The sequence below is a fragment of the Macrobrachium nipponense genome, chromosome 6, assembly GCF_015104395.2.
Source record: "Macrobrachium nipponense isolate FS-2020 chromosome 6, ASM1510439v2, whole genome shotgun sequence".
Taxonomy (NCBI): domain Eukaryota; kingdom Metazoa; phylum Arthropoda; class Malacostraca; order Decapoda; family Palaemonidae; genus Macrobrachium; species Macrobrachium nipponense.
Window position 1 is genome coordinate 112,151,525 of NC_061108.1, and position 22,134 is coordinate 112,173,658.

General features: G+C 35.7%; 1 long non-coding RNA gene across 1 annotated transcript in view; it reads left to right on the forward strand.

The window, feature by feature from the left end:
- Positions 1–4,447, forward strand: part of LOC135216912 (uncharacterized) — a 67,979-nt gene extending 63,532 nt beyond the window's left edge. The window contains exons 3-4 of the long non-coding RNA XR_010314966.1: positions 3,580–3,788; positions 4,254–4,447. This is a non-coding gene — a long non-coding RNA (uncharacterized LOC135216912). The remainder of the gene's footprint in view (positions 1–3,579; positions 3,789–4,253) is intronic.
- Positions 4,448–22,134: the final 17,687 nt, after the last annotated feature.

Below are 22,134 nucleotides of genomic sequence, written 5' to 3' on the forward strand. Positions count from 1 at the left end.
GGAAAAATTAATGGGGAACACAATTTGGTGTTCAATGACCAGTGTTACCCATTATGCTTTTAAGTACATCTATGTTTACAGGTGGAATTTTCACAAAAATACGGTGGGATACAGGAGAGATCGTTTTGCCATTCGGATTTAAATGTCGTTTCTTTCGGGAAGTACGCCTCATTCATTTGGACAAATAATGTGAGTGAACAGAGGTATGCATTCACATGTACAGTATGTTATTTATGCTACGGTAATGCTCTAGAGTACCTGTCGTCAGTACCAGCAGAATGTATCTCCCAGTGACATCATCAAAGGTCAAGCTTGTACGTTTGTTTATGGATGATAAATCTTGGACGTCATCATCATCTTTGTTTTCTTCTTCTTCTTCTCGGGTTAATCCCTTGTTTCAAATAAGTCTTCTACAGCTGTTTCTGTCTTGAAAAGCGTATTTCATAATTGGGTTTGGCAGATGTTTTACGGAATGTCGTCATTCATAAGTTAAAACCTTCCTATCTGTCCGGGCTAGGGGCCGGCACAGAGTTCGATTGGTAATATTTCCCTTTTTTTCTTCTTCTTCTTCTTCTTTTATGGATTCGAAAATTTTTTATATTTGGTGTTTTCCCGTTTTTATATTTTTGTGTATATTTCATTATTAGCTGTTCTTGGTATTACTTCACAGTTGTTGAATGTCATTCTACATTATTAGCTGTTCTCGGTATTACTTCACAGTTGTTGAATGTTATTCTTGGAATCCAAGTTTCACAAATTGGGGAGGTAAATATGAATGGAAGAGTCAAAAGCAGTTAGCGTGATATATGGATGCATCACATGGACAGTCAAATTAATATAGTTCTTCGTTAAGGGTGAACCACATTCGAGTTCTTCTGTTCTCTAGAATGTCCAAATTTCTTTCTGTATCACCTGGTACTATGCCTTCATCTCGTGGAGAACATTGTACCAGCACTCTCAACCTGCTTTTCTCACGCTGAAAAGCGACTTTCCGTCGCCTGCTGCAGATAACACATCGCCAAACTCCGTCATTCTCACAACAATGCACATTGCAACGCACCAGTGCAGTGGTGGCAACGGAGAGCACACCTGATTTTCTTATATATATGGGAGCCATAAAGACTAATATCAAATAATTGTACCTGATTGGTCCATTAGTTACTGTGTAAGTTTCTTGGCCACTGATTGGGCAGCAATTCATATAAATACTGCTGTAGCTCATTAGTAAAAAAGTATCATTTCAAGATCATACCTCTTGTCTTAATCCAATCCTGCTAAAGTGGTGATCCCGTAACTATCACCCAGCAAAGATGCCTGATAATACTGACAACGAAAGATCCCATCCCCTTCTGCCACATCTGCCGATACCATCACCCAAGTCAAGCTTCCGACCTTCACACCGACTAACGTCCACACTTGGTTCCATCGAGCCGAAGTCACATTCCGAATCCAGGGCGTACGGTTATCATCAACGAAAGCAGATTACGTTCTCGCCCTCCTGCCAGGACCACCTCTTCCCCCAGCTCACGGAGTAGCTGGATGCTAAGGGCACCAACGTCGTCAAGTACGAAGACATGAAGAAGGTCTTACTAGACGGATTCGCGCCATCCCCAGCCATTCCTGTACAACAGATCTTCGACGCAGCACAGCAACCCTTAAGTGATCAACGCCCTTCTCGAAATGAGAGCCACAGGCCGTCGTCCTCCTGCAGTAGACGGTACTCCCAAATCCCCAAGGCCCTCTGGCTGCAGTGCCTGCCAACAACAGTAAGGGCAGCGCTCGCCGACATCGAAGACACAGCTGATGATACCCTCGCCATCCTAACAGACAATCTGACGGACGCCCATGCTGCTGCAAACCGCTGCCACTCCCACACCTTTTCCGCCCATCAAGAAACATCCAATCCTACAGCGACAGAAGACTTTAGTAATGCCACAAAGGCCACCATCAAACCCTCGCAAACCTCCAGGACAAACCTTCGCCGCCCATCCCACCTTAAGAAACCCAAGGGCGCCGACCACACGCAGCAGCAATTGCCGCCATTTCAGCTTTGCCGATTCCACGGTAAATTTGGTCCTACCACCAAGAACTGCCTCCCAGGATGCCCATGGCCAAAAAGCATGATTGGTCCATTAGTTACTGTGCAAGTTTCCTGGCCGCTGATTTGCCAGCAAGTTTTATAAATACTGCTGTGGTTCATTAATAAAGTATCATTTCAACATCATACCTCTTGTCTTAGTCACATCCTCCTTAAACGTCGGGAATTTGCAAAGGATTTTAGAGGATACCCTTCATTTCGAGATAGAGGTGACTTTTCATTATCATTTTTATTCTTTTGACTCTTCCTGCTTCACGTCAGTCATGAGACTTCTGGTACATGACTTATGGTACCTGACTTGCGGTGCAAAATAACAACCCCCTTCTGACCCCCCCACCCTCTTCTCATCAGGGCTGAACAAGGAATTAAAGGGCATTGCTATTCATCTCAGCGACCTCGAAATTTATGGATTAGACACTAATATCTGTCATTTTTGGTTATATTTATGTCAGCCCCTTCCTTGGACTTAAATGGCATCAGGAGTGTCACTACCCATCTCAGCAACTTCGAAAACTATGGTTTAGACACTAATATCTATTGTTTTTCGTTATATTTACATGTCGCCCCTTTTTACCTCCCCCCCATCTCTCTATTGGGGCTAAACTTGGACTTGAAGGACATCGGGAGTGTCACTATTCATCTCAACCAACGCGAAAACTATTGGTTAGATGCTAATATCTGTTGATTTCGATTAATTTTTGTCACCCCTTTTCAACTCACGCCCCCCCCCCCCCCCCCCCCCAACTTCCACATTGGGGTTGAACTTGGACTTAAGGGCGTCGGGAGTGTCACAATTCGTCTTAGCGACTTCAAAAACTATGGATTAGACACTAATATCTGTGGTTTTCAGTCATTTTTGTTTTCTCCTCTTTCCTACCTGCATCCCACAAGCCCCTTTGGTGCCAGTGATGTCTTATCCCCACAGTATTCTTTCCCAGATGCTAAGTTACATGTATACCAAATTTGCTTTAAATTATTCAGTGCATGTGAAAGTGTACGTGGCACAAACACACATCCATTTATATATATATATATATATATATATATATATATATATTATATATATCCTATAGATTAGTCTCAAGGCTAAATGAAAGAAACAAAAACATTTCACACACTCCACCTTGTTTTAGGAAGGTATGTCTTGCCCCATGAAATGATAATCAGAGGTTCACTTTATCACTACGTCAATCATAAAAAGGAAAAAAATAAAGAGATCTAGTAATCAATTCATCAGCGATATTATAAAAATGATCACTAGGTCAGTCATGCAAAAGAGAAAGACATAAAGAGATCTAGTAATCAATTAGTGAGCGAGAGCGCAAAAAGTGCAATCACTGTTTTGGGGAAATGGGATATGAGGATTTTGAAAACCCATCTATCGTTTCACGGAAATTATGTCGGTCAAATCAATCACAATTCGTAAATAGCGAGATCATCACGAGATAAAATATTTGCCCAATCAAACAAATTAATTTCAGGACAACGCTGACTCTGGAGCGAACGGACAGGCAGGCAGGCAGAGGAAAGCACCGGGGATCGGCAGATATGCAAAAAGTTATGGGGAGTCTCACTTTTATGCAGAGCATAGATATAAATTACTCTTGTCATTTTAAAGAGACCTACTAATCTTGGCTCAACACCAGACAGAAGTTTAGCTCTTAAAGTCTATCTTATTGAGAATACCAAGGTAAGTTTGTTTTGTCATTGGAGCCGAAAATGATATTGCTTTTCCACTCTCTTTCTTAACCAACTTAGTGTTTGGATTTATTTTTACTCTAGAGCCAAGTTTCTGAAAGGAAAAGATTGAATGAGTTTTATATTTATATTTATATATATATATATATATATATATATATATATATATATATATATATATATATATATATATGTGTGTGTGTGTGTGTGTGTGTGTGTGTGTGTATGCCACTCTCGTCTACCCAGAATTTCTTGATTTTAGTTAGTCTAAAAGAGCAGCCATGTTTTCCCCAAATCAGCTGACTTCAGAAGGGAAAACGCAAGCCAGAGATAGGAATTTCTTACTTCTTAGGGACGTATCCCAAAGGGAAGTGTGTAGCTAGCTAGGACTTATTAGGCATACTTCTAAGTTCCTTTTTCCTGTGAACCCTTCGTTGGCTGTATGTTCTGTTTCTAGGATGCCCTGCTATTGGGGGGATAAGCTGAACCCATCTCCCATGAACCACACCTGCATTCGGCCTCAGTCCACTCCAGTCAGTGACCTCGGACGGATGTCCCAGCCTTCCATTAGGCCTACCACGGCGCTACTGGCGCGCCCAGACCTGAGACAAAGCCGACGCCGCATTCTACAAAGGTCCACTTACTTACGGCATCCAGGTACGTCTTGTGATACAGCCATATTGCCAGTTCTTTCCTTTCGAGTCCAGTAAACTGAATTTCATTTCCCAATTCGAACTCCTAATTCTCAAATGAACATTTCTTTGTTCCTTTCACTGCCTCGTGGCCGCATGTCTCCCTTTTGTGATCGTCCCAGACAAATCTTCATTGCATATCTCAATTAAACACTAGAGTCCTTTCCCCAGTGTTAGATAAAATTGAATAACTGTAAATAAATGTATAATTTAAATTAATCAGATGGTTTTCAATGGCGACCTTATTATAGAGTAACATATTTCCCTTTGTTAAGGTAAGTTATTCTGCATTTTTCCTTAAAATATTTCCCTTTACGTATTTGGGCCCTTAAAGCCGGCTCTATATATATATATATATATATATATATATATATATATATTATATATATATATATGTATGTATATATATATATATATATACATATATGTATTTGTGTGTATATATATATATATATATATATATATATAATATATAAATATATATATATATATATATATATGTATATGTGTGTGTGTGTGTGGGTATTTATATACTTTCTCTATCCCTTACTTAACCCAATTTAGTTTTTGGATTATTATTACTCAAGAGCCAACCTTCTGATAGGAAAGGGTTTCATTTATATATATATATATATATATATATATATATATATATATATATATATATATATATATCTATATATATATATATGTGTGTGTGTGTGTGTGTGTGTGGATGGGTGGGTGGGTGGGTGGGTCGGTATTTATATACTTTCCCCATCTCTAACTTAACCAGTTTAGTTTTTGGATTTATTTTTTTACACTAGGAGCCAAACCTTCCGAAGGGAAAAGGTTCAAGGTTTTATATACACATATGTGTGTGAGTGTCTGACACAACACGCACGCACACACACACACATATTTATATATATATATATGTATATGTATATATATATACATATATATATGTATATTATGTATATATAATATATATATATGGTATATATATATATATATATATGTATAATATATATATATATATATATATATATAATAATATATATCATATATATATATAGATATAGAGTATATATATATAATATATAATATATATATATAATATATATATATAGCTATATATCTATATATAATATATATAAATATATAATATATAATATATATATAATATATATATTAATTAAACTACTAAAACTTGGGTGTCATGTCTAAAGTATGCATTAACAAACAATCAGCATTATATACATTGAGTACAAATGGAGGGAAAATTACAAGTTCCGTTTCCGTTCATATACCATTCATTAAAAATGCCTCCTAAGGAGATTATATTAGAATCTACTCAATTTATGCTGAATTTTCAGTTTTCTGTGCATTCCGATTTCAAACGTATTATTACTTTAATGTTCAGATGATGATATCCCAAGACATACGAGAGACTGATTTGATAGACCAATCGTCAGTAGGCATTCACCTTCATTTTACACAGGTATAACGATATAACAATATATGAACGCACCTTGAAGCACAATAGCATCAATCTAGCATGCAAGATTCACTTGCCTTATGCTAATGTTATCTGACCATTCCAGAAAGCCATCGGAATAATTGCTATTCCAGCAAAGACAAAACTTCTTAGCATTGCAAATATCATTTTAATTCTTGGACTCTGCCTAGATTCTTCTCGGACGGAAGTTCGTCGTATCACTAACGTAATCATCGTAAGCAATTACTTCATTTCCGAAGATAGAGAAATCTTCCGTGTCAGCACTGCGTGGGCAAATTTGCGTTTTAAAGCACGCACTCTCATTCACAACGAGGAGAGCGTGTGGCTTAGTTACCAGTTACAGTCTGCCTCCATTTTCATTAAATAATGCACATTGTATTTTCACAGAGGGTTCATTCGTCCGTCACTCGAGGAACTCACGTGTAAGCTCTGATTGTTCCTTTCGTGGGCGCTCTGTGGCAGTCCATTCAACAAGCAGAACGTATTAGATTTCCCGGAAAATGTCATTAGGCTGAAGTTGCAATGGCGGGGCCCTGACCCTCCCAGACCATAACCGGGCCACCATATCCATCAAAAGCTTCTTTAATTGAAAACGGGATTCATTGCAATAAATAAACCATACAGCTGATGCAATCACGTATACTGCAGTTTATTTCATTATTCATAAACAAAGCAAAATTGTATCCTTTTTTTAATCCTTGCAAACTTCCGTTTCTGTTGCGTGTAACTGGTGACTTAAACAGTTCGAAGAGAAATTGTGACTGATGCTGTATTATTTAATACCGTGCATTTTCCCTTTAGTGGAAATCGACAAACCAACTTGATTTCCTCTAGTCTAGACTAAGACAATATTGCAGTGCGAAGGAATTAGGAACTCTTAATTATAAACTCTTCGAAAAAATCATAAGCCCCTTAGTTTGACGTTTTGAATCAAATTTCAATAATTTTGAATTTCATTTCCTCTCTGGTTCTTTTAATTAACGTATTACTTTTGGACTTTATGTGACTTTACATTTTTGGGGTTTTGCATCAAGAAATCAGTTCAGTTCAGCTACTATCTATATTTATAAACGTTAGAAAATCAAGGAAACAATTTGTAACTTAGGATGCTGCGTCAGGTTTACACGAAAATATGCTATTGTTTGTGGGAGAGGAGTAATAAATTTTCTCTAGAAAAAAAAAGAGTATGATCAAAATTGTTCGTATTTCCAGAGACTTTATAGTATAAAATACTAAACTGAGTTTTACGAAAAAGAAGATAAATAAAATTGACCGTCGTGATTTTGTGAATACCCTAAAGGTTTGATGAATACGTAGGACTTTGAATACAACAACAAATACACAGGTTCAATTACTCTGTTTAAAAGCGAAATAGCTTTTGGCGAATTCAACCTGAGATGACTTCTGTAAAATATTATCGTTTGCTGTGAAAAATACCAATTACTGAATAATACAATCGTTCACGGAGTTGATTTCAAATCTCCATAATATTCATGAGATGAGAACATTTTGATGAAGATAGCATAATTCCGAAGCCACATTGCTATAAGATTTCGAAGACGTGAGTGGAATAGTTAAACATTCACAAAGAAAATAAATAAGGATAAAGTATGTCCAAAAAATCAATGAAATTTTCAATAAGGGTTATCATACTGGGGGTTATGAATCATATATCGTAATACATATTAATTCCGCTCCTGCCTTCAGTAGAGGCAGCTTGATTCTGAAAAAAGTCTAAACATTTTTGATGATTTTTTATTTGCTTAAGGCATCAAGGTTAAGATCTCAAGCTTTTTCAGGAAAGCATTATGCACTGCACTTTTAACTTGAAGAAAGAAGATTGCCACCAATCATTTAAATGCATATAACATTGACTGCAGTTTCAACTATAGTTGCTATTCTCTAGCTTAAAATACTTATGTGAAGAAATCTGAACTGTTTCAACAGCATATCCAGGGCTTCCCTGTGGACACCTAAAAATACTCTCTCTCTCTCTCTCTCTCTCTCTCTCTCTCTCTCTCTCTCTCTCTCTCTCTCTCTCTCTCGTTCCAAGTAATGAATTGAAATTCAAAATGCAGATGAGTAGCACTCCATAACGAGGCTATAACGAACCTTGAATGGGTCCACCGAAAAAACTGATCCTGAAGCGTCAGTCTCTGGAGAGCGTCAGCCGTTCAATGGGAAGTCAGCAAGTGCCCTTTAAGCCTCGAGATTTATTCAGATGATATTTCTGAGTAAATGGACGGAAGGCTTATCTCACTGTCTTCAGAAATGTGGAGGGCGAATTTTAACACTCCAGGTGTTCGGGTCTAATTGAATTTATTTTCCTTTAGTTTACGTTTGGTGTATTTATCATTTCATCTTTTTTTTTTATTCGTTGCGTTACAGTGAAATAGATTTTGTATCATTAGCAATAAAGACCATCTACTCTATTGCTTTGTATTTCATATTTTTGGTCAGTTTTATAATGTATTCGCAACTAACAGGTGATGTTTAACAACGATTTATAAGCATTCAAAAAATAGATGACAAATGTGCAGGAAAATTAACACTGCTTTTCAAAGGAAAGTCATGGCTGGGAGATAGATACCTCAAGTTCAAAGACAAACGTGAACAAAACCAGTTTTGGTTATCAACATAATAATACAAATTTAAACATCTTCGGAAACAGTTGCATAATGCAGTAACAGCATTGACGTAATTAAAAAAAAGTAAGTTATAATGAGAGATGATGAGAGGACAGTGAAATAAAATTGAACAAATACTTAATTTGAACATATGTTTTGGAATTCATTGTTTGGATGTTATTGCTCCGTCTGTTGTCGCTACTTGAAGGTATTGGAAACCGATAAGGTGAGCAAAATATTTGCGAAGGTTTTCATCTTCCATTAGAAAAAGGTTTTCAAAAGGGAGACAAGCCAAACATGCCATTATTGGGGGCAAATTCTGACATTTTATATATTTGGGTTATATATTACTCTTAAAAAAATATAGGATGTTGCCTTTATAATTTTCACAAGTGCGTTTTTAGGTCGAGACTTCAAGAAACCTCTATCAAATGGATACTGTTTTCTTTCTTGAAACAGTTCCTACTTCCAAATGTTACCCCTTCAGATTTATATGCACTGAACTTGCGAGAGTAAAAATTACTATTTTTAAAAATCTTCGTTTACTGTTGTGTCACTTATTGCATCTAGAAAGCAGGATTAAAGCTAACAGAATATGCATAAACTGTCTAGTAAACGAGTCTTTGATTCATTAGAATGGACAGCATTAACAAGACTAAGCATCACAGACGCGTGAAGAAAAACCTCATATTAAGTTGAATATCCAACCATGGATGTTCACCCTAATGAACCAAAACAAAATAGTTCATTCTAAGGCCGGCCACTCACGTCAGATGGGAGTTGTAATGCCCGATCGAAATGGGCGGGGTTTTAGCAAGTTTGAATGTGAGTGGGGTGTTTTTTTAGTCAAATCAGATCTGATCAAGCCCGGAAGTCAAGCCGGATCGACAAACCTGCCAGTTGAGATTTTAATGAGCAACTCACGGTCCGACACGACAGTCAAATAGGGGTTTTTCAGATTAAGTCGTTCAGAACTGATGATTTGACCGTGAGTGGTGTCTTCGACGAGTCTTGATGAACTAGGCGGTTCATTTACCAAGAAACGGCACAGAAGAGGTTATCGTTCAACATGCCAGACTTTCGAAAGATAAAGAGTTCTCAACGGGGTTCTCGAGATTTATACATCGTACCAATGTCTGTGGAATATAAAAAGTACAGAATATTTTGACAAACACAAAAGAAATGCAGCTTATCAATCGATATTTGAGAAACTAAAGAAAAAGTGTCCTGAAGCAACGAAAGAAATGATGAACAAGAAGACAAATAATAAATATAAGACCTTCATATCGGAAAGAATTAAGGAGGGTAGAAACATAAAAGAAATCAGGAAGTGGTGCATAAGACGTGTCGTCCCTTAGACATGATATATATATATATATATATATATATATATATATATATATATATATATATATATATATATATATATATATATCTATATACATACATTATTTTCTTATTTCTTTACATACTGAATTTTGTAGAATTTTATATAATTGCAATTTACCTTATGAGAATAAACAAAATTAAATTACATAAGACTTTCATTCACCACAGTGAGGTGGAAATTGAAGGCCGTAGTGTTTCTAGAACCTGGAGTAACGACAAGGTTTCAAAGTACCAAATTACGTTATATATATATATTATATATATATATATATATATATATATATATATATATATATATATATATATCGAGCTACAAATGTCCTTTAATATCTAATTCGCTCTACCTCGGAATTAATATATTTTCATATATGTTTAACCAAGGGGGAATTTATTAAGCGATAATAGAATTGGCGGCCGACGGGCACGAACCATCGACCTCTCAATTCCAGGACTGGCAGTGAAGCCTTAGCCAACCCCGCCACCGCAAGAGATATAAGTTTATGCCGCCTCCCATCTCAAATACCTGCCGTGCTCAGGTATTTTTTGTTTTGGAGACTGCATCAAGCCCATCTTGTCCTCGGTAGCGTGGTAGTGCTTTTGCCCGCACGTAGTCATTATATAAGTCATATCACATTACCATGATTCATATGCATATATCGAGCTACAAATGTCCTTTAATATCTAATTCGCTCTACCTCGGAATTAATATATTTTCATATATGTTTAACCGAGGGGGAATTTATTAAGCGATAATAGAATTGGCGGCCGACGGGCACGAACCATCGACCTCTCAATTCCAGGACTGGCAGTGAAGCCTTAGCCAACCCCGCAACCGCAAGAGATATAAGTTTATGTCGCCTCCCATCTCAAATACCTGCCGCGCTAAAATATTAAAGGACATTTGTAGCTCGATATATGTATATGAATCACGGTAATGTAATATGACTTATATATATATATATATATATATATATATATATATATATATATATATACATATATATATATATATATATATATATATATATATATATACATATATATATATGTGTGTGTGTATATATATATATATATATATATGTATATATATATATATATATATATATATATATATATATATATATATATATATATATATACTATATTATTATATATATATATATACTTTTATTATGTATATATATACATATATTATATATATATATATATATATATAATATAATAATAATATATATTACAATGTTTATAATTATTACGTACGTAAAAGTAATCTCTCAAAGCAAAACAAAAAATTGGTGCCTTGCTCAGGACGTTTAATCAGTTATATTCCATAGTAAAAGAAAAATAAGAAAATAAACGAAATAAGAATATATGCTACAAAGCTCCTAAATGATATATGATTTAAATGAGAACTGGAGACAATGTAATAGTAAAGTCATAATGGGAGGTAATGAAACCTCCCTCACACCCTTATAATTTTCTTGTAGGTACTTCGTGTTGATTGCGAAATAGTGTAGTGTAATGACTGGTTACACAAAGATTTATTACCTTTTCACTTTTGTAATTTCCTACACTAATTTTATACACTACAATCTGTTTGGTATATTTGTAGAAGAGGCAATTATTTTGAGTTTCTAAAAGCTAGTTTATTTTCTATCAAAGATACAAATATGTATACATGAGTTTTATTTATCTTTATTATGTAGTCTTTGCAGTGTGTTGTCCAAATAGCTTAACATGTCTCCAGCATGACTCTTCCAAGAGCTTTGGGAGATATGGACACACTCAATTTTATATCTTGATAAGAACAGTCAGTCGCTAAGTAGCGTAATGTGGCACTTGGCCTTTCAGAGGGCATTGTGGATTTCATCATGCCTGTGCCCTTTTGCTCGACCTTTATTACTTTCCTACAAAATTGAATGTTGCCTCGTCCACCCTTACGTTTATTATAGCAATCCCTGGGAGCTACCTGTATTTCCTTTAAAGCAATAAATGTGAAAATTTCTTCCTTCACCAACCAATCATTGACCCAATATTCTTTTTCGTTGCATTTTTTTATAGATATATTGGCTGCAACGGTACAGTCTGAGCATATATGGTTCATTATCAGATATTCCCTCCGCCAAGTCCGAGCTGTGTGGCTGCCAACTTAAGACTGACTGCTTTGTTCAGACCGGGCAGTAACGTGATTTTGCAGTCATTGTTTTGGAGTCTCCTCACACTCAGTTCTCATCCTACGACCAGATCGACTGTGAGAGGCCCGCCTAATGAACCAAAACAAAATAGTTCATTCTAAGGCCGGCCACTCACGTCAGATGGGATTTATAATGCCCGATCGAAATGGGCGGGGTTTAAGCGAGTTTGAATGTCAGTGGGGTGTTCTTTAGTCAAGTCAGATCTGATCAAGCCCAGAAGTCAAGCCGGATCGACAAACCTGCCAGTTGAGGTTTGAATGAGCAACTCACGGTCCGACACGACAGGCTGATAGGGGTTTTTCAGATTAAGTTGTTCAGAACTGATAGTTTTACCGTGAGTGGTGTCTTCGACGAGGCTTGATGAACTAGGAGTTTTATTTACCGAGAAACGGCGCAGAAGAGGATATCGTTCAACATGTCAGACTTTTTATAGATAAAGAGTTCTGGACGGTGTTCTTCGAGATTTATAAGTCGTAGCAATGTCTGTGGAATATAAAAAGTAAAGAATATTTTGACAAACAAAAGAAATGCAGCTTATCAGTCGATATTTGAGAAACTAAAGAAAAAGTGTCCTGAATCAACGAAAGAAATGGTGAACAAGAAGATAAATAATATATAAGACCTTCATATCGGAAAGAATTAAGGAAAGTAGAGGCATCTAAGAAATCAGGAAGTGGTGCATAAGTTGTTTCGACCCTTAGACATGAGATATATACAAATTTTTCTTATCTCTTTACGTACTGAGTTTTGAAAAATTTTATATAATTGCAGTTTACTTTCTGAGTGTGCAAAAATTTAAATTACATAAAACTTTCATTCACCACAGTGATGTTGGAAATTGAAGGACGTAGCGTTTCTAAGTCCTGGAGTAACGACAAGGTTTCAAGGTTTCAAAGTACCAAATCAATTACGCAATATATATAATATATTATTATATATATATAGATATATATATATATATATATATATATTTATATACATACATCATATATATACACGTATGTTTAATAGTGATGTATATATACAATACGTAAAGTAATCTCTCAAAACAAAACGAAAAAAATTGGTGCCTTGCTCAGGACGTTTAATCACTTATATTTCAAAGTAAAAGGAAAATAAAAAAAAATAAACTGAGGATATTTCTTAACGTAATATGAATATATGCTAAAAAGCTCCAAAGTGATATATGATTTAAAGGCCTCCCTCACACCCTCATAATTTTCTTGTAGGTACTTGGTGCTGATTGCTAAATAGTGTAGCGTAATGACTGGTTACGCAAAGATTTATTACCTTTTCAATTTTGCAATTTCTTACTCTGATTTTATGCACTACAAACTGTTTGGTATATTTATAGAAGAGTCAATTATTTTCAGTTTCTAAAAGCTAGTTATTTTTTATCAGATACAAATATGTATGCATGAGTTTTATTTATCTTTATTATGTAGCTTTTGCAGTGTTGTCGAAATAGCTTAACATGTCTCCTGACTTCCAAGATCTTTGGGCAATATAGCCACACTTTTTATATATTGATAAGAACAGTCAGTCGCTAAGTAGCGTGATGTGGCACTTGGCCTTTCAGAGGGCGTTGTGGATTTCGTCATGCATGTGTCGTTTTGCACGACCATTATAATCTTCCTACAAAATTGAATGTTGCCTCGTCCACCCTTACGTTTATCAAAGCAATCCCTGGGAGCTACCTGTATTTCCTTTTAAAGCAATAAATATGAGTTTTTCTTTCTTCAACAACCAATCATTGACCCATTATTCCTTTTCGTGGGTTTTTTTTTTTTTCATTCCTTTACTGGCTGAAACGGCAAAGTCTGAGCATATATGGTTCATTATCAGACATTCCCTCCGCCACGTCCGAACTGTGTGGCTGCCAACTTAAGACTGACTGCTTTGTTCAGACCGGGCAGTAACTTGAGTTTGCAGTCATCTTTTTGGAGTCTCCTCAGACTCAGTTCTCATCGTACGACCATCGACTGTGAGTGGCTCGCCTAACACATTTTAATAAGTATGAATATTCACTACTTGAAGTGGATAAGTAACCACTCGGATCATTTCCATAAAGAAAAATATATCTTCCATACAATGTTTCATCTACGAACACTAAAATATCTTAAGCTTTTGTAAATCGTCGCAAGCGATGGACGCTTCAAAATTGACGATATGAAACTAAAAATTAACAAGGAAGGAAGGTGTGTACGATAAGAAATTTCATGCACGCGCGCTATGTAATGGAGATGAGAAAGGAGTAAAGCATGGAATCAGTCGACAAAGTTTTTAGTACTCATGCCTTCTTTACCTGACAATTTTGATAGGTATTAAAAGTTTTGCATCTAGCAATATTCGACGATAATTTTTCATGAATTTTGTTTTATCTTTAGGAATAGTAAACGTATATCACATATTCTAATCTTTCACTTCAGATTCTTTATAAAAAAGAATTCTTTACCAGGCCTTAGGCTTGGCTCTAAGGAATATATGGCCTCGCATATGAACCAGTGGGGACATAGACAAAATCATTCTTGGGAGGAAAATGAGAAGTAAAACTTAAAAATCCCTTAGAACTTCAACATCGGTTTCAGACGAAGAGTTAAAAAAAAAGAAATGTACCTGTCATATCTGCACATGAAGTACAAAGAGCCGCTTTTTGAATTGCATGACTGTACGGGACAAAACAATGTGCTTTCATCCCTTACCAGAGCTACGCACGACAAAATGCACGTCACGATATTACAATTGGCCCCAACAGAACAACATCGCAGTTTTGAAACGCAATTTCCTTTCATTTTCTCTTCCCCAAAATTTCAGTGGATATTTTGAAGAAGCAGATTTTATTCCCATGTCAGAACCTTTCTTTCACATTATTGAAGGGACGCCATGATTACCTGGCTCCAACCGGTCTGTCACATCTTTCGAGAGGTTGTCGCCTCACTGGGTGATATTTTGAGACCGCTCCCTCCCGCCTCTCTCAGTGTTTTCGAGATCAAAATATGACACCGGAAGGACAATTTTTTTATTTTTTATTTTTGTCATTTGGAGTTTCTTTCAAGATTTCGGACTTCTTATTTTGTTAATTAAAACCTCTCTCTCTCTCTCCTCTCTCTCTCTCTCTCTCTCTCTCTCTCTCTCTCTCTCTCTCTCTCTCTCTCTCTCTCTCTCTCTGAGTGTCGTGTTCTCAAACCCTGGCCTATGCTATAATTCCGTCATATCGCTGCACAGGCTAATGTTGCCTTGCTTGATAGAATTTTAATTTTCTTTTGTATGTTTTTGTGTCTAAATCGTTAGTTTTAAATCTAGTAATTTTTCTTTAACTACAGTTAAATATAATATTTGGGTACTAATTCTCTATATGGTTACATTAATAGCATATGAGTGTATATAATATATATATATATATATATATATATATATATATATAATATATATATATAATATATATATTAGATTTTATATATGTATATACATATATATATTATAATCTTTTATTTAATATATATATATAGATTAATGTTATTAAATCTATATATTATATCTAATAAATAATTATATATAAGAATAACTAATATTATATATAATAATATATATATATAGAGAGAGAAGAGAAATTAGAGAGAGAGAGAGAGAGAGAGAGAGAGAGAGAGAGAGAGAGAGAGAGAGAGCTTTCCATTCCCTTTATTTCAACACTATGGAGTCTTCCTATCCAGTTTTACAGCTGTTAATGCGCTTCAGTTCTTGAAAAATAGAAGCAGTTCATAACGCAGCATTAAGATCTACTAGCTAGTCACGTGCCATGATTTTGGCCTGAAAGACACTTCCTTTTTTGTATGGCTGACTGAATATTAGAGCAAACATGATGGTACTCCGAAAACCAGTGCTGGAATATTAATTTGGGTTTACGGGAATTTCTCTTAACATGGGTTTCTTCAGTCCCTTCCAACAACTACAAGTGGCCCATAGGAGACCTGTTTATTTGTGACGCTAACTTTCCCTTGTTGGATGCCGCATAGAGGAGAGTCTCCGAAGCCTCTTATGCCTGAAGAGGAGGACCACCAGAAATAGAGAAATGCCACTGCAATGCCACAGATCATGGAACTTTTAATGAAGGAAACTGTGTCAGTTTGACTCACAAGACAGTGCTGAACTATGGTATTTGAATATGTTAATGAAGTTTTTCCTTCCTCAGAGGAACAGCTTAAACCAGTATTAAGTAGTTGCTTTTAAGATCTTAAAGTCTATCCTTATGTTCACTGAAATCATCTATGCACAAATAATTCTATTTTGCCTCGTTGACATGCAATCTGCGAGTACGGCAGTTAAACTGATTTACTAAGAATTACTCTTTGCAGAAGCATATAAAGTGACTGGAATGGCGCTTCTTTTGGTTTATCAAAGCAATAGATGAACACTTGCGATTTTAGCCATTCTTTTTTTAGATAAAGGAGACATAGCAGGTAATAGATCAGAAATGGCGAACTAGGGCTCTTCTGCCGGAAGAATTTATCTAAAACTGCTTCACCAATGCCACAGTTATCTATGGGCTGCTACAACTAAATCCCATTTGGAATGTTTGAAAAGTCGCTACAAAAGACAAGACTGTTGGGCCTCAGAAGATGTTCCAGTATCACAAATCATCCTCCAGACACTGATGTTTCATTTAAGCTCCATTCAAGTTAATGTTTACGTATATAGCTTGGAGCTGCCAAAACTGCAGGTTACCAGAACTCTGTGCCCCCAGCTGCTGGAAAAGTCATACTTGCATCTTGAACGGACTTTCAAGGAGTCTCAGCTGAGGTAGTTTAGACCTAACATTTATATTATTAATGCCTGTCTTAACTATCGACTTTGTTAAATGTACAGAAGGTTTCATATCCTCACTGTACGTCAGCTATATATTAGTCACAAACGTCGACACCTTCAGGTGGTGGGTACTTTGGAAATCCCTGGAAGCTTCCCACCGCCCCAATAATATATTAGTCTGATGAAATGCAAATGTACCAGTAAGAAAAATGAAACACCAAGTTGCGCTTGCAAGAAAGTTGGAATGATCTGCCCTGACATTGGAGTAGAATTGTCTCTGAACTACAGTGTGTTATGTTGAAGTTACGTGGCTAATGGAGTTAATGAGTTTCAAGCTCCACATTAAAAAAATTAATTTTATCTGTAAGGGGTTATAAAACAGATGGTATATTTCAAAGTTACAGAGCTGCAAGTCCCAATGGAAATTCCGTATTTTCATTCGGTTACAATCTTTATTTTGGAACTATTCAACTGCAGTGAGTTACAAAATGAATGTTGCTCCTTTCGATTGACGGAATTTTCATTCCGCCACCTCGCCTTGTGTCGTTTGTTTGATATTTCTGAAATCAATAACAAACAGAAGAATATGTTGAAGTCGTCAGTTTACCCCTAATTAGGAATAACGCATCAACGAATCATTGGCAATTTCCATTAAGGCCGGAATTCAAGTGTAAACAAACATATTGCATCAACACGACACAGGCCGGATTCGGCAATTCCACATACCCTCCAAGTGGAGAAGGAAAACTGCTAGGCATTCTGCTATGTTTTGGTAATGATCATAAAGACTGGCTCTGTTTCCTCTGCATATAATAGGCTACACACCCGTGTTTTCAGTTATGTATGTTGAATATTTCAATTCATGAAGAATTAGCATTTTATATAATCTATTTGGATCACATTTATCTCCACGCTGTATCATGCAGGAATCGTTCATTGCCATTTTGGTGGAATTATGCTCATTACAAATCGTGGTGGGAAAATATGCCTACACGGTCTGCTAGTGAACCATCATACTGTGTTTAATGTTCCTTGTGGTCTTTTGATGCATCGAATAGGATGATTTGCTTACAGCCAAAAAACAAAAAACAAAAAACAAAAAAAAAACAAAAAAAAGCAAATAGAAATCCCTCAGTATTTATTTTGCTGCTGGTCTCTTAAAATCGCCATGCAAGGTTGCCTTCATTTTTTTATACATTTAACAGATTTATTTATTCGTGTTTACATACCTTTTTTCGTGGGTTTTGCTATTTCTCCACTAATTCCATTCTTTTACATTCAGTATTCAATTCTGTTTTTTTAAGATCAATTGATTCACAATAAGGAATGTCTATTCTTACGAATAGAGAATAATTTGCAATAAACAATATCTATATCCTATTTTCTGACTGACAAAACGAACATCTTACTCATATTATTCGAAGGAGTAAAGTGTATGGGGAACTCATAGAGAAAAAAACTATAAAAAGATCTTAATACATATAGAGAGAATCTTACTAAAACTTGTTTTAGTAGGATTTTTTAACTTTGTAAAGTTAAAAAAAAGAAAAATAGTTCCTCACAATCGGACGAAGGCCTAATTGACTTTCAATATCGGGTTTTGTCGGAATATAAAAACGAAAAATACTCCATAGTCTCTTGAACCCTGCGAGGAAAACAAGTTTGCTAAAATAAATAAATATATAAATAAATGAATAAATAAAATAGAATAGAAATTTTCAGATGCAATTTTTGCGTTTTACGTTTTTCATCTTTGAGATCTGAAAAGCGCCACACAAAGAGTAGGGGCTCAATCATCGACGAAAGAAATGGCTCCGCCTCACGAAACGTTTCCCTGTCACTTTCGTTTCTAATGTTGGAAGAAATTGGATTCCCTTTCCCCTTTGCGTCGTTTATTTAAATTATGGAAGTGATGACGTGACTGTCTAACTGCTGACAGTTTTGTCAGCCATTTTAGAAATTTGTTGTTCTGCAGTTTTGGGGAACTGTTCGTTTTGTAACATTTTCTAACGCTATCATGATTGCAGCTTCCTTCAACATGCCGAATTGACTCTCTCTCTCTCTCCTCTCTCTCTATCTCTCTCTCTCCTCCTCTCTCTCTCTCTCTCCATTGTTAAAATTTGTATGATAATATAATATATATCTGTTATATATATTATATATATAATATACATATAATAGATATTATAATATATATATAATATATCTGTAATTTGTATATACTATATATATATATAATAATTATAAATAATCGAACTAAAACAAATGTCCTTTAAGTATCTAATTCTCTTTACCTCGGCAATTAATATATTTTTCATATATGTTTAACCGATGGGGGAATTTTTATTAAACGTAAATTATGGAAAATGATATTAATTTCCGAGGTATAGAGAATTAGATTTTAATAAAGGCCATTTTTTGTAGTTCGATTTTTGTTTGTTATGAATCACGGTAATGTGTATATGACTGATTCTATGCACTACGTGCCTGGGTCAAAAGCAAGTCTAGACTACTACCGCTAAGAACCGGGAGACGTGATGGGTGGCTTGTTGCAGTCTCCAAAAACAAAAATACCTGCGCGCGACAGGTATTTCAGTTGGGAGGCGGCATGAACTTATATCTCTTTGCGGTGGCGTAGTGGTTTTAGGCTTCACTGCCAGTCTTGGGATTGAGAGTTCGCTGGTTCGAGCCTGGCGATCGCCCATCCTATTATCGCTTAATAAAAATTCCCCCTCGGTTAAACATATATGAAAATATATTAATTCCGAGGAGAGAGAATTAGATATTAAAGGACATTTGTAGTTCGATATTTGTATATGAATCACGGTAATGTGATATGACTGGTATATATATATATATATATCCACAAAACAGTCTGCAGGAATCGGTGATTGTCTTTTTAGTGAAATTACGCTAATTACAAAACGCGCTGAAAAAAAATGTACGTACACAGTCATCTAGTACACCATTATACTTTTATGGTTCCCGGGGTCCCTTTATACGCCTCATAGGGAGATTTCCTTACGACCAGAAAAGGAAACCCAAGGGACTTAATATGCTGCAGACTCTACATCTAAATGCAACATAATTCTCATTCTTTGTACGTACGTTAAAGATTTTTTCGTTCATTTTTACATAACCTTTTTCGTGGATTTTGCTATTCCTCCACTGATTTTGTTCTTTACCATACGAACAATCATTTCAGTTTCATATAAATACATAGAAATATGCAGTAAATAATAATTCATTTTTCTAGTTTCTTCCTGACAAGACGGATATCTTATTCGTGTTATTCGAAGGATCGTAATACATAGAGAATCCTGCAGAAAACCTACTTCATACTAAAAAGAATCCTAAAGAAAGCCCTTCCTTTGTAAAGTTAAAAAAATAAATGTCTCTCCACAATCGGACGAAGGCCTAGTTGACTTTCAATATCGGGTTTTGTCGGAATATAAAAAGCGAAAAATACTCCGTAGTTTCTTGAACCCTAAAAGGAAAATAACAGTTTGTTTGCTAAGAAAAGAATCAATAAATAGAATAGAAATCTTCAGATAGATTTTTTGCTTCCTTTTTTCGTTTTTTATCCTTTTTTCGGATCTGAAAAGCGCCACACAAAGAGTAGGTTCAATCATCGACGGAAGAAATGGCTCCGCCTCACGAAATGTTTCCCTGTCACTTTTGTCTCTAATGTTGGAAGATATTGGATTCCTTTTCCCTTTTGCGTCATTTATTGAAATTATGGAAGTGATGCCGTGACTATCTGACTGCTGACAGTTTCTCAGACATTTTAGAAATTTGTCTTTCTTTCTGGAGGTTTGGGGAACTGTTCGTTTTGTAACATTTTCTGACGCTATCATGATTGCAGCTTCCTTCAACATGCCGAACTGATTCTCTCTCTCTCTCTCTCTCTCTCTCTCTCTCTCTTTAGGAAATGGAAATGTACAAATGCATTGTAGGCAAGTATGCATATCTATATTATATTATATATATATATATATATATATATATATATATATATATATATATATTATATATATATATTATATATATATATATTATATATACAATATACAACCATTTTGGGAATATTATTAGAACCTGGGAGAAATTCTCATAGCCAAGAAATAGCGCAAACAACATTACAAAGAAATGTGCAAAAGGATGCAACATATAGTTCAATAGTATTTTTATATAAGCTAATAGTGGGATAGACATTGCAGTCTTTGAAAATCTTACTTAATTTAGACCTATAAAGTATTCTTGACTTCTCTGTAGTCTTTTAGATCAAATAAAGTATTCTTGGTTTCTATGAGTCTTTTAAACCTAATAAAGTATTCTTGACTTCTCTTGAGTCTTTTATACCTAATAAAGTAGCTCCATTTTTACTCTACTCCACTTTTACCCTCTCCATTTTTCCCCGCTCCATGAATACCCCACTATATTTCTACCCTGCTCCATTTTTACCCTTCTCCATTTCTCGCCATTTTGCTCGCTCCATTTTTACCCAGCTAAATTTTTACCACTCTCCATTTTTACCCCACTCCAATCTTACTCCCACTCCATTTTTCCCGCTCCATTTTTACCCCACTACATTTTTCCCCCAACACCACTTTTACCCAGCTACGTTTTTACCCTGCTCCATTTTTCCGCTACATTTTTAACCTACCTACCGATCCGTTTTTACCCCGATCCATTTATACCCCCGAACCATTTCACCCTGATCCCATTTTACCCTTGATCCATTTTTACCCGTGATCCATTTTTACACCATAGATTTTTGCCCCCAATCCATTTTTACCCCAAAAAACTTTTACCCCCGACCCCTGAAATATATTTTCCCCCGATTCATTCTACACTGAACCATTTTTACCCTAGATCCATATACACCCTCCGAACCTATCATTTTCGATCCATTTTTTCCCCCATTTTTACTCCGATTCATTTTTACCAGGATCCGTTTTTACCCCTGATGCATTTTTCGCCAATCCATTTTTACCCCCGATCCATTTATACCCCGATCCATTTTTACCCCAGATCCATTTTTACCCCAATCCATTTTTACCCTTGATCCATTTTGACCCCTGTTCCATTTTTACCTCCCATCCATTTCTACTCTGATTCATTTTTACCC